This window comes from Leptinotarsa decemlineata, unplaced genomic scaffold, assembly GCF_025532065.1.
Source record: "Leptinotarsa decemlineata unplaced genomic scaffold, Ldec_3_MD MMD2_tig00026330_RagTag_RagTag, whole genome shotgun sequence".
NCBI lineage: Eukaryota > Metazoa > Arthropoda > Insecta > Coleoptera > Chrysomelidae > Leptinotarsa > Leptinotarsa decemlineata.
Genome location: NW_027412690.1, coordinates 6,220,497 through 6,236,111, shown reverse-complemented (window position 1 = coordinate 6,236,111; position 15,615 = coordinate 6,220,497). Strand labels below are relative to the sequence as shown.

The following is a 15,615-nucleotide window of genomic DNA, read 5'->3' as shown; positions in this document are numbered from 1 at the left end:
GCCTAAGAGTATAACCAGCAGCTATGCGGATAGTATTCCTTTGCTGAAACTCATGGTAATGATTCTTAATGTAGGTGACAGTGAATAACTGCTTACAAAAATCGCCATATTTTTTAAAACACATGGTTCTCAGTATCTTTTTTTGAGCAATCAACAGATCATTCAATCTGCTGCAGTTACCGTAGCAGACTAAGCACTAATTTAGACATGAGTGAATATAGACATAGACATATGAAATATTAATGGGAACAGAATTTCTGAGATTCCAAATAACGAAACAATGCTTGGATGATTTAAAAGGAATAGTGTGAATTTGATCATTCCAGGATCATTGGCAGTCAATTTTCAACTCTAAGAATTTGACTGATTTTTCTGCACAATTGATTTAGTATTAGCTCTAACCAATATACTACAATCCATTTCTCTAGGCGAGAAAACAATGGTATTTGATTTATTGCTATTTAATACGAGGCCGTTTCTGGCGCAGTATTTAAGCATACTAGTAACTGCAATATCAGCCTGGTCAGCTAACCCTTCACAAGAAAAAGATCTCAATAAGAAGGACGTGTCATCAGCAAATTGTACAGTTCAATGTTGTTGATTAATAATAGAGACGTCGTTGCCGAATAAGAGAAAGGGATTAGGACCCAGGACACTACCTTGGGGAACACATGTTGAGATTTTCAGAATAATATATTCTCGATTTGAGCCTAATCTTAACAGATTGTGATCTGCCAGTCAGATAAGTCTCAATCCATTTTTGACTTTCGCCGCGAACTCCAATGTCATAAAGTTCATCGAGAAGAAGTTGATGGTATCAAACGCACGCCACAGATTAAATAGAATACTGATCGATTTTTTGCCATTTTCAAATTTGGTTAAAACATGATTGACCAGAGAAATAGTAGCATCTTGAGTTGATAAACCAGATTGGAATCCATATTGGCTCTTTGCGAGTAGGTTATACTTTTTACAGAAGGATACAAGTCTGTTGAGATAGGATTTCTCGAAAATTTTTGAAAATGAAGACAGCAATGCAATACTTCTGTAGTTGGAGATTAAGTGCTTTTCATTTTTATTGTGAACAGGAACCACAATATATATTCATTTGAGATGCCTCAGTAGAGTAAGGGTCTAGTCCTAGGTGCCAGGGCACCTAGGACTAGACCTGGCAACAAACACAGTAGAACCTTCATTAGGGAACCGTCCAAGAAAAGAACCGAAGAACTACTTCAATATAGTAGAGATCGGCTCAGAATAATTACAGGGTTACTAACCGGTCATTGTCCGCTCAGAGAACACCTGAATAAAATGGGGATGTACAACGGAAACCTCGGCTGCAGATTATGCAACGAAGGGATAGAAACAGCTCTACACATCTTATGCGAATGTGAGCCACTGAATCACATGAGGTAGGCATATGGAAGTACGAGATTACGTCCATAAGAATATGACGAACATCCAACACGGAACCTGTACAAATTAGTACAGGAAACGAGACTGATGGAATGGGTGTCATGAGAAGATGAGAGAATAAACGCAATAAGCCCAAGAGGCTGCAGTATTTTCTGGAGACTTGGCCTAAATGGACAAGTCAGGCAGCTACAAGGGACCAAAAAAATAATAAAAAGGGTCTAGTCACTGTCATAATCATAATATCAAATTGAACCTGTGAATTCCTGCGGAAGCATTCATTCAAGAAATGCATTTAAAGTCACAATCATAATTCAATATTTGAATCCATTGGTTTAATTTGATAGAAACAATGATTGGAATTGGAGAATCGTCCATAACTAGGCCCTGAGTGTCATGTATGATTCAAGAATAGTGACACCTAGTTGTTAGTTTCAGTCGTTTATCGGAAAAACTTTATTTTAATGGCCTAGCCTTCAATATTTTCATCATTTTGTCCGTGTTGATGAAATTATCATTGTAATATGTGCAAGTATTTGCTACTTTGATTCGCTATACAATTATCCAACCAAATGAAACTATAATCATCGACAGACTCGTTTCTTGTCACCAGCGACGATCGTATTTGCTGGAATGTCGCGAGAAACTCTCTGAATGGGGAATCCATTACGTATATTTTAATTAATAAAACTGAATCTACCAGCTTTTTGTAGTTAGTCGTAGATTCCGTATTCCGTTAGAAATCAGTGTTGAATGCAGAGCCAAGCTATCGGTGCTTTTTGTGTTTTCGAACTTTTACCAATGAAAACTTGTCACGCGGATCCAGCGAAAAAAGTGCATGCTCGATGAAACTGAAAACACTCGGTATGAATAAATTTACTTCAGCTATGGAGAGACTAGTTTTTCTGATTGGCGAGTTTCGTGTAGTATGTGCCGCGTTTAATTAAAAGTGCAATTAGTGGCGTCTTGACATGGTTACTGCATTAGTTGATTGTTTACGTTTTATGTCCATAACTTTGCCATTCAAAAAAGGCAGTTATTTTCATAACTTCACTTTCCATCACTATCACATGGTAAGAAACTAATCGTAAAACTCCAGAAATTATTATAGATATGAAATATTCGAAACTATAAATATTACTGCCGTTATTTCAACACTTCGACACGTGTTTCGATCACCAAATGATCATCTTCAAGAAGAAGATCAAACTAATCATACTTACAAAGCTATCCCTATTTCTACCTGTTTCAGGTACCGGCGTCTTGAATTTCTTGAATTAATTTTACAATTTGCTTGTATTAAATTAATTTTATAATGTTTCCTTATGTAATAGTCAGGTGAATCTAATAATTGAAAAATTATAAGCTAAGTATATAAAATTCAATTTCACCATATTGCCACATCTACTTGTCTTAAATCAATGTGTTCTTATGAAATAGTCAGGTACCTCTAATAAATAAAATATTATTTCAACAAGCTATACAGTGCCTTCATTTCAAAACTTCCCACCCCTAGTACTTTGTTTAGCAGGGAAAATTTGCCGTAGGCAAAAAACACGTCGATTTAGATATCGAGGGGGAAGTTTACAACCAGTGCCACTGGTATTTTAGGTTTAACCCCCTTACCCCTAGCTAGCCACACTTAATAATTTTAAATGGCACCCCCTATCTTGTAACACATCATTTTAAAGATCTTAAAAATCCTCACTCAACCCCGTTTAGAAAACTGAAATTGGTTGATCCGTTCTCGTAAAATAGGGCAAAACGAAAATCAATTATAATAAAAAATAAAATAATAGCTATTACAGTTAAATAAATGTACCTTCCTTTATTAGGTGTTCAAAATGTTCACCATTGGTAGCTAAGCAAAAGTACAATCTATTCTCGAACTGTAAATGTTTCGTTATTAATTTGTCTACATGTGTCAGTAATCCTGTGTCATAGATCCTAAATGTCCTGCGGGGGAGTTTTGTATACCATTGTCTTCAAATAACCCCAGAGAACGAAATCTAATGGCGTTAAATCAGGAGATCTCGCCGGCCATTCCAGAACGCCTTTTCTGCCAATCCATTTGTCAGGATGCCGTTGTAAATCTTGTTCATCCAAGAGAGGGTTTTCTTCTTCATCAACTTGGCGTTCTAAGGACCGTGTTATGAGTGGATCGATTACATTTCCAATACGTTCAAATACAATTGACCAGTTGAATTTTCTTCAATAAAAATAGGGCCAATTATTTCGTTTTCCAGAATTCCAGCCCAGACGTTTATTATTTGTGGATATTGTGTATGATCCTCTCGAAACAAGTGTGGATTTTCGTACTCCCAGTATCTACAATTATGCTTATTTACAAAGCCATCAAGAAAAAAGTTGATTCATCACTGAAGCAAATATTTTTTATCAAATTCGGGCCATTTTGAATTCTCGCAGTCATTATTTCACAAAATTCAATTCTCCTATCATAGTCATCCTCACTGAGTTGCTAAAGAATACTCATTTTGTAAGGAAATAACTTGTTTAGTTTTAAAACTTTGTGTATACGTATAACCAACTGAAATATTTAGTAACTTAGCGACTTTCGAAATTGAAGTACTAGGCTCAAAGGCGAATTGGCCTAAAATCTCAATCTATGCTGCTTCCGTAAGAACTCTCGGATGCTTTACTGCTTTGTTGCACGCAGAACCGGTCTCTTCAAATTTTTGAACAAGGTCTAGAACATATGGGTGACTCACATTTTGGCCTGCATGCCTTTCATTAAAAACCCGGGCTGTCCTACGAGCACACCTATTTTCAACACCATAAATAAAAATGATTTCAGTTCTTTTTTGTAAAGATTTGGATATAGCCTACAGAACAAGTAATAATTTTTCTATGCTGGGAGGAGGGTCACTTCATGAGACCTCTACTGACAGCTAGGCAGAACCTTCATACCCTTTTCCGATCCCTATCACAGCCGTGGAGCAAGAACACAAGGTTGTTTTCCCTGTGATCCTGTCGATTTAATAATGAATCGTCACCACCTATACACAGGATGTCTAACTATACTTTCCACTGTTGATTTTTGTCAAAACAACTCAGGCGCTAGGATTTTCTCAAAAGTCATCCTATTCCCAAATACTTTCGAAGACATCAGGTTTTCTTGACGTTGTGCGCATCCGTTGGTGAGAGATGCATTCTTATTTCGTTGCTATATGATTGTGAATTTTCTGCAGTAATACCCAGTCGCAGTCGTTCAAGGGATCCAATCATTGAAAATGTCCACATAAATTATTCGCTTGCTGAAATTCACGATTCATGTCCTACTTTGCAAAAAATTCTAGATCGTAACTGCCGAGATTCGACGTGTCATCTTCAAAAGTTTCTTCGTTGTTAGAGAGTTGGACTTACTACAATTTCTACAAACCAGTTTTCTCGAGGCTTTATCAAACCTCAAAAGATATCTCAACGTGACATCTGTGTTTCTCTGGGTAAATTTTCTTAACTTCATCGAAATGAGAAATCAATTTACCCGCTCAAAATAAAAATACTTCACTTCAACAGATACTCAGACCAAAATTACCAAAAAAAATGTATTTGTATACATGCTTTTCATAAAATGAGTAGATACTGATTAGGAGGTACTACTATGAATTTTTGAAAATCAAATAAACTATTTTTTTTTAAGTTTCACAATATTTCTGTCATTATGAATCACACATTAAAAGGCAAGACCTCGTTAGACCTTAGCTCGCACAAGTTTCAACTTTTGAGAGTTGTCGTTCCTAGGAAGGCGACAGTTGGTTAACGGAAATACAGATTTTACCAAAACCAACAACAACTTAGGCATGCACAGTAAGAATAACAAAGATAAAAGTTCAGTTTTCGAAAAATCAGGAGTGTATAAATTATCGTGTGGGTCATATCCGATGTTATATTTAGGTCAAACTGGAAGAGCGTTCAAATCCCGCATAAAGGAACACAAATATAGTTTTCAGAATGGAAAAATAAATTCCACATATGCCAGTCATTTAATCTCAGAGGGACATGAGTTCCACCATGAATACAAACCCCTCCATTTCCAGAAGAAAGGTTTGAAACCTAACCTGTTGGAGAGTATGGAAATAAACAAATTCAAACACTCTCAACATCTCATGAACGATCGAACTGAATTGAATAATTCGCCATTATTCAATCTGTTCATTTGAGGAAGCTATTGTATAGCGAAACACGTGTCGCGGTTTTTGTAAAACCCTTTATAGTGAAAATCATACAATAAACTGTATTAGTTAGTTGTTTAATATGGATTTTCATCAAGTATCAAGTATCTATTCAATCAAAGATTAACAAATAACCAATTGCGTATAGAACTTTTCTACAGTAACTCTAGAAAAAAATAGAGTTGTGATCACTTGATTAACACTGACAAAACTGATATCGAAGTAAAAGATTCTGCAACCTCAAAATTGCAAAGTAACTCTGTTACTTTGCATGCGAATGCGAATGTCATCTGAATGTCACCTACTTGAAAAAAATGTATAGAGGTCAGATTCATTTAACCTAATTGTGTAAAATAAATTATCCCAAACATTGGATATAACATTGAATGTTATATTCAAAATGGTTACAAAAGGTGATAACGATAACCATTTACTAACTCAAACAATTGCACCCTTTATTCAATGAGTAAATGCCCACGTATAATATTTCTCGTGAAAGGTTAGTAATTCCTAGATTATTTCCTAACAAAACATTTATCTCTCACATGTTATAGGTTAAATCAGTCTTTTGGTACATAAAATAAAGCATTATCATTATTCTTATATGTTTATTATACCCATTTTCTACTAAACTCTGAAAAAATGTAATTTTTATGTAAATTAAATCATTCGTAAACATAAACGAATCGCAGGTATTGATATTATTGAATATTAACATCTACTTATTGCCTTGAAACATGAGATAAGTGTTATCACGGTATCATTCAAATCATCTGTAAAATTAAGAAAAAACATGGGAAATGGTATTTTATTGTTATAATCTCAAACGCTCATACAGTATTTTATTTTGTAGTTGACAGGATTATTATAATGAATAATGAAATCTTATATAATGTACAGGGTTTCAAAGTAAACATTTGCGATGTACCCCATTTAATAACCCCTAGGGAAGTGTTAAGAACTTCTTCCCCAAAGACGTGATATTATTGGATATCACTAATTTTTTTTTTCATTCAATCATCAATTTCATCTCCTAAATCGTCGCAAAACACCATTCTGTTACGGGTCTCTTCAATGTTGGAAATAGGAGAAAGTTGCAGAGGGCCAAATATGGTGGATGCGGTGGCTGTGGCATGACTACACGACCTGTAGATGTACCTGTGGATAAATTTTGGAATTGACACAATCGTGAAATGAATACAGAACAATTTATTATAGTATAAAAGGATGAAAAAGTAAAACAGATCACAAAACATTAAACTAGCCTAAAAATATGTTCTATGCTAAACCAGAACTGTGAATTAAATACGGAACACACTTTATTTTGTGAAAACGTCAAGTATTACTTCAAACACAAATCGCTTCCTCGTTATTTGGAAATGCAAGAAATATTCATGAATATAATTTCAAATATATTGTCTTTATAGTCTATTTGGACAAATCTTTTATATGCGTATATATTCTATTTGGTGACAAGTACTAACTATGAATATTGTTGGTATAAGTACCTGGTTTCTCTCCTTTTTGTATTAGTGATGTACTGATTTGCTGAATAACTGGACTAGCATTTGAAAATCTGAACTCTGCTTCAAAATATTTTCTTCCTCGATGGATTGGTTTTTTCAGGTAGATAATATTGGTTTTCATTCAATTACGATTTATTATTTTTAGAATACTCGAATTTTAATTGTTTCTAATTTATTTTTCAAATATTTCTGGAGCGTGGTTACTCTCTTCAGGCTTGGGAATCAATTCTTTTGTTGACAAAAATTTGAATAATCACTACTTTCCTTGGATACCAACTACTAATTGTCACAAGTACAAATTTCAAAGATTCATATTTCTTCTTCTAAAATTAGCTGCTTTTTTCTTTTATATGTTTACAAATTTTGTATAACCTCTCTCATGGCTAAATACCTCAGGTATTTAGCCATGAGAGAGGGCCGTCGCCATGGGGAGGTAGGGGGGAAGCCTCCCCCCCTGCTTTTTCGACTTGGGAAAAAATTGGGAAAAAGTTGGGAAATTTTGGGCCGTGAAGATTGAAAAAAATTATGGTAAAAAAATTAATAAAAACTAAAAAAGTGAAAATAAGAGAAAATAAAGGAAGAGGTAATGAGAAAAGGGAAAGAACCAGGAGAAGGTCGGGATTTCATAACATGCATAACTTGGATATTCCATACTTTGAAATTCTGTATTGAATATTCCTATACATGGTGGATATGGTAGAAGATCAAGGACCTTGGTCCAAAGTAGAATAATTCCCATTATTATTTTCATAATTACCAAAATTTATTTTTGTTTGTACATACCCTAACGGGCATAAGCATTCAGCCAATCTTTGGATAGCTAAGTGAGAAAATTATTATATTAAAGTAATAACTAATCCCTCGGCTTTCATTTTTTCGAAAGTTGGTAAATGTTGCTGGTGGGGTTGGGAAAATTTGGATTCCCTCCCCCTCCTACGATGTTTCTTTTCGCTACGGCCCTGTAAGCATCATTCAATGTTCGTAACTAAGGAAGCTGTTTACACCTATTCTTGTCAAATATTTCATCATTTGTAATTAAGCATAATGATTTTTTTATGTTTCTTCGAATTTTCTGCAACAGATACAATCATATTTCTAATTGATAATATTGTGCAAATTCTGTCAGTTGTGACAGCTTTGTGACATGATTGCTGCACTTCTGTTCATGTACAAGGTGATCAATCTTTGGTCCTTAAGAGTTTTTCTGAGATGTCGAAAATATTTTCCTTCAACTGATTCCTCAGAGAGTCTTTTTTATAATTATATAATTATTTGATAATTTCTAAAAGTTCTTCGAGTATTTTTCTTTTTTAAATTAATGACTTTCGGTTTGTTCGGTTTGTTAGGTTAGACAATTGAGCTAAAAATCTCCTGATGACTGATATTTGATAAATACCTGTAAATAGTAGAAATTACCATGTATTGCATTTTTATCAAAGAAATCTATCTTAAAACAGAAAATATGATTACTGGTATAGATATTGGTATTTCAGATTCATCATCATACCAAATTATAGAACTATTCAAGTATTGTCAGAATTTATCAAAATCAGACATGAAACAAACATTTTTGGATAAGTTGCAACTATCAATGAATGTTCAAACATATTTTCTGCTCAAGATCGTGTCTTTGTCGATTAAAACAGATTCAGCTATCTTTAACGCATTCTGTAGTCATTAACTAATTTAAATTTGCTGTCCACCAACAAGATAATTTAAATAGTTCGGATATTCGATATTTTCCCAAAACGATTCATGGAAATATTTATGGCAGTCTTTAAAATAACATAACTCTGTTCAAAATCAGAGACATGTATTAATTTTCGTTCTATCAAAAATTTGAATTTTATTCCCATCTACTAAACTAGTAATCAAGAGGTCAGATTGGAAGATGACGATGAAAACGAGCTGATTCAAAAATTCCGCTTCGTTCTCATGCTTAATAATATGTGCTATTGACAAATCGTTATTTTGATTACACTAATGGTTAGTACTCAGGAGGTCTGCTGTGCTAACACTCATGAAGGATACCGGATATCTCGATACAAATCCAAGAAACGATTTCATCGGATTCAGCCCCCAGAAAAAGGCAATCCGGGTTTCAAGATATTCATCCCATCATCAGTATGGTATGCTCGAGTGTAAGGATGGTCAACATAATAATAGCCTCAGCAAAAATTACAGTGGAAACTTATTTATCTATCCTCACAGCTATATGTTTCAAGGAGTGTGAAAGTATATTGGACAATTTCTATTTCAGTTTATTGCATTCACTGAATTATCGCTTCATCAACTCTCTACTCTAACAACTCTGAATTCAAAGCTTAAATTTTTCTTCTGAGCATTATTTTTATTTATGATCACAGTAGGTGATAATCATTATTCAATTGCTAATAACCGCCCATTTACAAATCAACAATCCAACACTTTGATTACCGAATGTAAACTATGACATTATAAATCATAATCTGAACTCTCATTAAACATATACGAGCGCACCTAATGCACACCTCTCTCATTTGTTATATCGCGGCATCTCATTAAAAATTTGTCTTATCGGTTTTGAGGATGGAGTGTGGGCAGTGACGAAACTTCATTGGATATTCATATACAGGCAAAGGAAAGATCTTTGGGAGGAAATATCATTTATAACGGATGGATGGTAATTAGAGATCTGATAAATGTAGTTTTGTGTAGAAATAACGACATTAATTTAGAAGTTGATCATTTTTTACGTTTCAAATTATGGATGAATCGTTATCGGGCAATGATTTAGTTTATACTTCAAAAATCATAAAAAAATCAAATTGAATTTTGATATCAACCATTTTATGTTCATCTTTATTCTGGCAACTAATTAGAAAAGCGAAATTTGAATAATGTTTGAGCTCAGTAGTTATTGTAGAATCATTTACAAATTTTCAGTTTCTAATTTTGTTACTCATTGTGTTTAGTTCATTTAGTATAACGAGGTTTATTTCTCCTCAACACATAAACCTTTTGGATACTTTTCTCGATTTAGATCCATGTATGCTTGTCCTTCTTTAAACAACTGCGTGGTTCTCTGTATCTGTAGAGTAGGGAGAGTGAGTATAGACCCACAGCACTTAGGCCACATGTAACCCATTGTACATCCTCCCGAGGAGTTGTCCTCTTAGATCATCGTCCATCCTGTCCTTTCCAGGAAGGTGGACAGGTCACTAGGAGACATCTTCTTTATATTGGCCGGTGTAGGCCGAAACTCGCCGAACACACACTCTCTTTGGCAACCTTGAGGTATCTCATGGTGGCCTCCGCGAAGGTTTTGGAAGGTGCAGCGATATTACTGTCGTTGCGCGGCTTCTTCAACCTTCTTGGGGTTCCCTCCGTGGAGGTGCACAAGTGAAGGAACTTTCCTGCAGGGGGAGCCGGTTCCTTACCTTTATTCAAGGCGGAGCTCTTGGCGCCCGCCGCAGGAATCGCCCTTGCTGTTGGAGGTGGAGTGGGAGGGGGGGAAGAGAAGGGTGCAGTTATAGTTGCTGCCACTCCTGCTTCCTTCGCTCTCTTTCTCTTTTTGGCCTCAGAGACCCAAATGCAGCGCTTACGCTTTGGCCTTTGTATTACATCACGAGGTGATCTGCTATGCCTCATTTCAAGCGGTAGATTGGGGTGGACATTTCTGTTCATGTGTGTTCCCACGAGTACTAAAGAAAAAGTTGGTCACCTCTGGTAGAGCCCTGCATTATCAGAAGTTTCGATCAGTTCCCCAAGGGGATCGTTCGTGACCGCATATCACATTGCGGCCATTCAGCTGTCGGCACTATCATTACACCTTAGCTTAGGTAAGCTAGTCCACGGTGGCATGTTTTGCTAAGGCTTTTGGGGAGTTTCAGTTTCTCTCACCCTACTCATTTCTGCCACTGACTAGATGTCCGGTTACCCCGTCCGTAAGGCCACATTGGCTTCCCGGACAGGGCCTCCAGTCCCCTGGCCGTTCCCCTATCCGCCACCAGGCGACGCGCCCGATAGGTAGCCCAACCCATGGAGCCGTCATGGGTTATCGATGAATTGCAATTTTATTTCCTCTGCAACTCCGTTGAACTTCGCGGAAGGTGCACTGAGTGATGTGAAAGATCCTCAAATTGATTGGATGAGTGAATAATAAAATCCAAGATAACGCCATACCTCTGTAGGCTCAGTCAATGACTCTTCAGTCAAGTCAGGTGAATTTTTGAACCTTAAGTAGGCTAATAACTGAATTGGCATCTATGTCAATCTTGAAATTGAACTTCAGTAAAAATAACCTGAAGACCTCAGCTTCTAATACATTTCTAGTTTCGTGAGTGTAGTACTGGTAGTGTTGATATATCAGGAATATATAGTCATACACAGCAAACAACTGTGCGGTCACCAACTGCCAATTTCACAGTGGAAGTCGAAAGGTCTTTTGTGTAAACGCAATCAAAGTTACTCTCGGGAGATGAATATTGAGATGGAGAACTTTCTCTTTCACAAATAATCATTCTAGCAGTGTGGCTTGTATGGATATAATAAAAATTTTACAAGCAAAGACTCTTTTGACAAATACGTACTCTCCTGCTCAGAGTACATTGATCACCTTTGGAATGTGGTCAAACTCACCATAACTGAGGTTGGAAGGCCAGACTAGTGTTTTTCTCCGTGCATTCGAGAATTTAAACCAGCTACATCACAAGGTAAGTAACTACATTGTTACTACTACATTCGCAATATTTCCCTAATGTCACTGAACTCTTGTGCATCTCCAAATTCGTTATCTGGGATATTAAACATAAACGTTCTCAACCTATGGCTTCTGGTGTCTATGAAAAGCTACATAAAGTCGAGGTTATCGCGATAACTGCATATGGATAAAATGCTTCAGTAACGTAAAAAAAATGTGAAAGGGGTTCCTCATCGCCTGCAGGATCTGATATTTATAGGCTCCAAAATAGTGGTTCAATTTGGATCGTCGGTCGATGGTATTTATGATAATAAATAAGAGGGTCGAAAACGTTTTCCATATCATTTTTCTAAAAGAAAAGCCTTCTTATGTATACCTACAATCGGTAATAAGTAGGTAGGTCCAAAGTGAGGAAATCATCGGAGTTTTCCACAAATACTTTGACATGGTCATAGGAACAGTCTGACTATGCGTGAAATCTTTTCCAAGTGAGCGTTCCAGGTGAGATTTTCATAAAAATAATACCTAGATATCCCACCTACGCAGCGAATGGAATACTTTAGGCACTGAAAGAAAGTAGAAATTCCTCTTCCGGATGATGAATGATGGAGATGCTGCTGCAGCAGTATTTTGTGACCTTACAAAAGCGTTTGACTACGTTTGACGAAAGCTGAATATCTATAGATGCAGAGGGATAACACTACGGTGGTTTAAGTCGTATCTCAATGGTCGCAGTCAGATTGTGAAAACGATAAAATGTTCAAACAGTATTGAAATGAATACTGATGTACCACAGGGGTCGGTTCTCGGTCCCATATTGTTCCTGTTGTATATTAAATAGTTAATGATCATAAGCATTTCTGGAACATTCATTCTTTTCGCTGACGACACCAGTATATTGTGGCATAGTAAAGGTATAATAGATATACTCAATGAGACAATAGATCATGATATACAAAAAAATCAAGTCTTGGTGTGATTCCAATCTACTCTCCCTTGATATTTCTAAATCAAATATTATAACTTTCAAATGTTCACTTCAGGATTCATTTGTAGCGAACGGTATCATTGAGAACAGAGAGTGTACTAAATTTCTGGGACTGTATATAGACGGTGGACTGAAATTTGACGCTCAATTCAGAAAAATGAAAAGTATAATTTCCACCGGCTGTTATGCAGTGAGAGTTATCGCTAGAGAACTGGGAATTCATACTGCAAAAACAGCATATCACGCTTTGGTAGAGTCTCACTTAAGGTGCGGTATACCTTTTTGGAGTGTGTGTAGCCTTAGTTTGATGGAGTCTGCATTTGTATTACAGAAGAGAGCTATACGATACTTGTGCAAAGCTAAAGTTTGTGACTCATGCAGGCAACTGTTTATAGATCATTTTTAACTTAGCATGTTTTATGTGTATGTATGTTTCAAACATAATTTGTGGTTTTTTATTCAGTGTTTTTATCCTTGAGTTCACATTATATTTTATTTATATTTTTATATTCATAGGAAATTTATGTATTCTTTTATATTTATTCACTAACTTTGTCAACAAGATTTTTTCTTTGGACAATGAAGTATATATAATAATTATAATAAGGGAACTATAACAGTTCTACTAGGGTTTACATATGTCCCCTCTGGCAACAATTATGAACATTATTCAACGTTCTTTGGAGGATATTACAGGCTACCGTTCTCAACGAGGTCCTTGCCAGGATGACAAGGTCGCCTGCATAAGCTTGCAGATATACTTTTCTTTTGTCAAGAACATCAAGCAGACTAACAATTTAGAGTGACCACAGCTATGGAAATAGTATTTCATCCCGAGGACACTCCCTTGTGACTCTCAACCTAATGGCCTCATTTCGAATAGTAGTTCTTACTATTTTGGTTACAAGCATGAAAAAGGTTCAGGCAGTTAAAGTTAATTTCATGTTTTTTTCAGCCGGTGCTAATCCAATAGACTTAGGTTATGTATTGCCAAACGCTATCTCGATATCGAGAAATACGGCCAAGGAACTGGCCAAATCTGTCGATTTGCCAGTTTGATAAGCATACTGGTGGTTATTCAGGGATAAATACCCTCCTGGTATGTACATCCAGTATCCTCTCAAGTCCTTTCAGCAGAAAAGATGTTGGGCTAATCATCAGTTGTGTCTTTGCGGCAAACTTCAGTTATGAAAACTACCCCTGCCGCCAGTTAACTGTGTGGAATAGAATTCCATACTAGACTATCCCTATGCAGTTCCATGAGAATGGGTGAAAATATTTACAATCAATTTGGGAAATATACAATACTCTCCAGGAAATTTTAATAGGTGGAATCGCTTATTAACAGCAACGCTGTGACGAATTTCTGGGCGACCCGTTTGACATCCTTGAATAGAGGAGGTCAATTGTTATCAAAAGTCAAAGTTCCAGAAAAGTGGCTTACTATCAAAAGGTCTAACGATATTACCATTATCTATCAGATGCCGCTCAAATATTTGCACTCATCTCTTCGTGGAGTCATGACAACTTGTCCGTATGGACATTGAAAATCGATTGCTTATTTCCATGATCATTCGATTCCAAAGTAGTTCTTCAAAAGCAAGAGTAGTATCATACGGAGGCAACTCACTGAGTTATCAAAGCAAACCTCTCAGTCCCTTCATTCAATGTATTATCAATTAATCAAATGAGAAATCTGTCATATTTTGAATTAAAATATGAGGAGCCAGTATATGGGTACTATTGGTTCGGTAGTAAGAGAAGACTCCTAGATATTGTTGCAAAATACGGTAACGGTTGAATAATTACCACTGCTCGTTAGTTGGACAGATCAAGACATGAAATACTATAACCTTCTCTTACACGCATTATGCAGAAGATTTACGGACAAGTAGCCAAATGGTACGAACATTATCATAACTTTTATAAATTGTGTCGATAATACAGCTAAACACGTGACTTGTGGATACATCCAACAATATGATACGGCTGTAAATCACGAAATAATCCCTGTTATGTGAAAGTTATTTGTACAGCTTTTCAAATGCCCATAATTCTAATTGAAGTGAAATATCCCGTGATAAATTATGCCGTGGCCAATGGGACAATGCTCGAAAGCTCCCTCGAAGAAAGCGTCTATGATAGATGGGGTTACACGATCAACATTTTATCTTTATGCTCACTTTATCGTCGAGGGTTTTAGAAATTATATTATTCAGGCTTGACGAAAGAGTAAACGAAGAAGAATGAGTATGCCGACAGTCTTGTAAAAGTTCATTTCATTTTTGTGATTTAGTTTATATTGTTTGCACCAATGTGGTTCAGTCATTTTAGTCAAAATTAGGAGAGTATTTCGGAATTTTAGATACCCAGCTATGAACTTGTATGAACTTATATTTTGACGTCCTGAATCTGGTCTCAGAACCTACATGTGATAGGGTGTACGCGACCATCGAAATCTAAGGTCAATACAAAATAGAGTTTTTGCATATAGCGGTCCTAGATATACAGCGTGACTCACGGTCGATGGTAGGTTAGACGTTTCTGGAAAACGCAAATCATGATTTTTCTGAAAATTTCACCTCTCACATTTCCTTACCTGTTCTATCGATTTAAAATATGTTCAGCATTGCGGCGTTGCCACTTCTATCAAAACGTCCTAGCAACTTTATTTTTTTAAATGGAACACCCCGTATATTAATACATTTTTGGAATCGCTCTAGTATTTTAATACTTTTTTGTTAATAATGTCCTATACCCATCTCTAACTGTTTTCGAGATAAAAAAATAAATTGTGCTGAATATGGTCCAAAA

The 15,615-nt window shown here is 36.0% G+C and overlaps 1 protein-coding gene across 3 annotated transcripts in view; it reads left to right on the top strand.

Moving 5' to 3' along the window:
* Positions 1-15,615, top strand: part of LOC111517492 (uncharacterized) — a 297,412-nt gene that overhangs the window by 127,404 nt on the left and 154,393 nt on the right. The window contains exon 1 of one of the 3 annotated variants that reach the window (XM_074182894.1): positions 2,144-2,486. The exons of 1 other annotated variant lie outside the window; for it this stretch is intronic. The gene's annotated coding sequence lies outside the window, so the exon portion shown is untranslated. Of the gene's footprint in view, positions 1-2,143; positions 2,487-11,724; positions 11,827-15,615 lie in introns of those variants that run through there. One more of the 3 variants, XM_074182897.1, reaches the window with a different exon arrangement.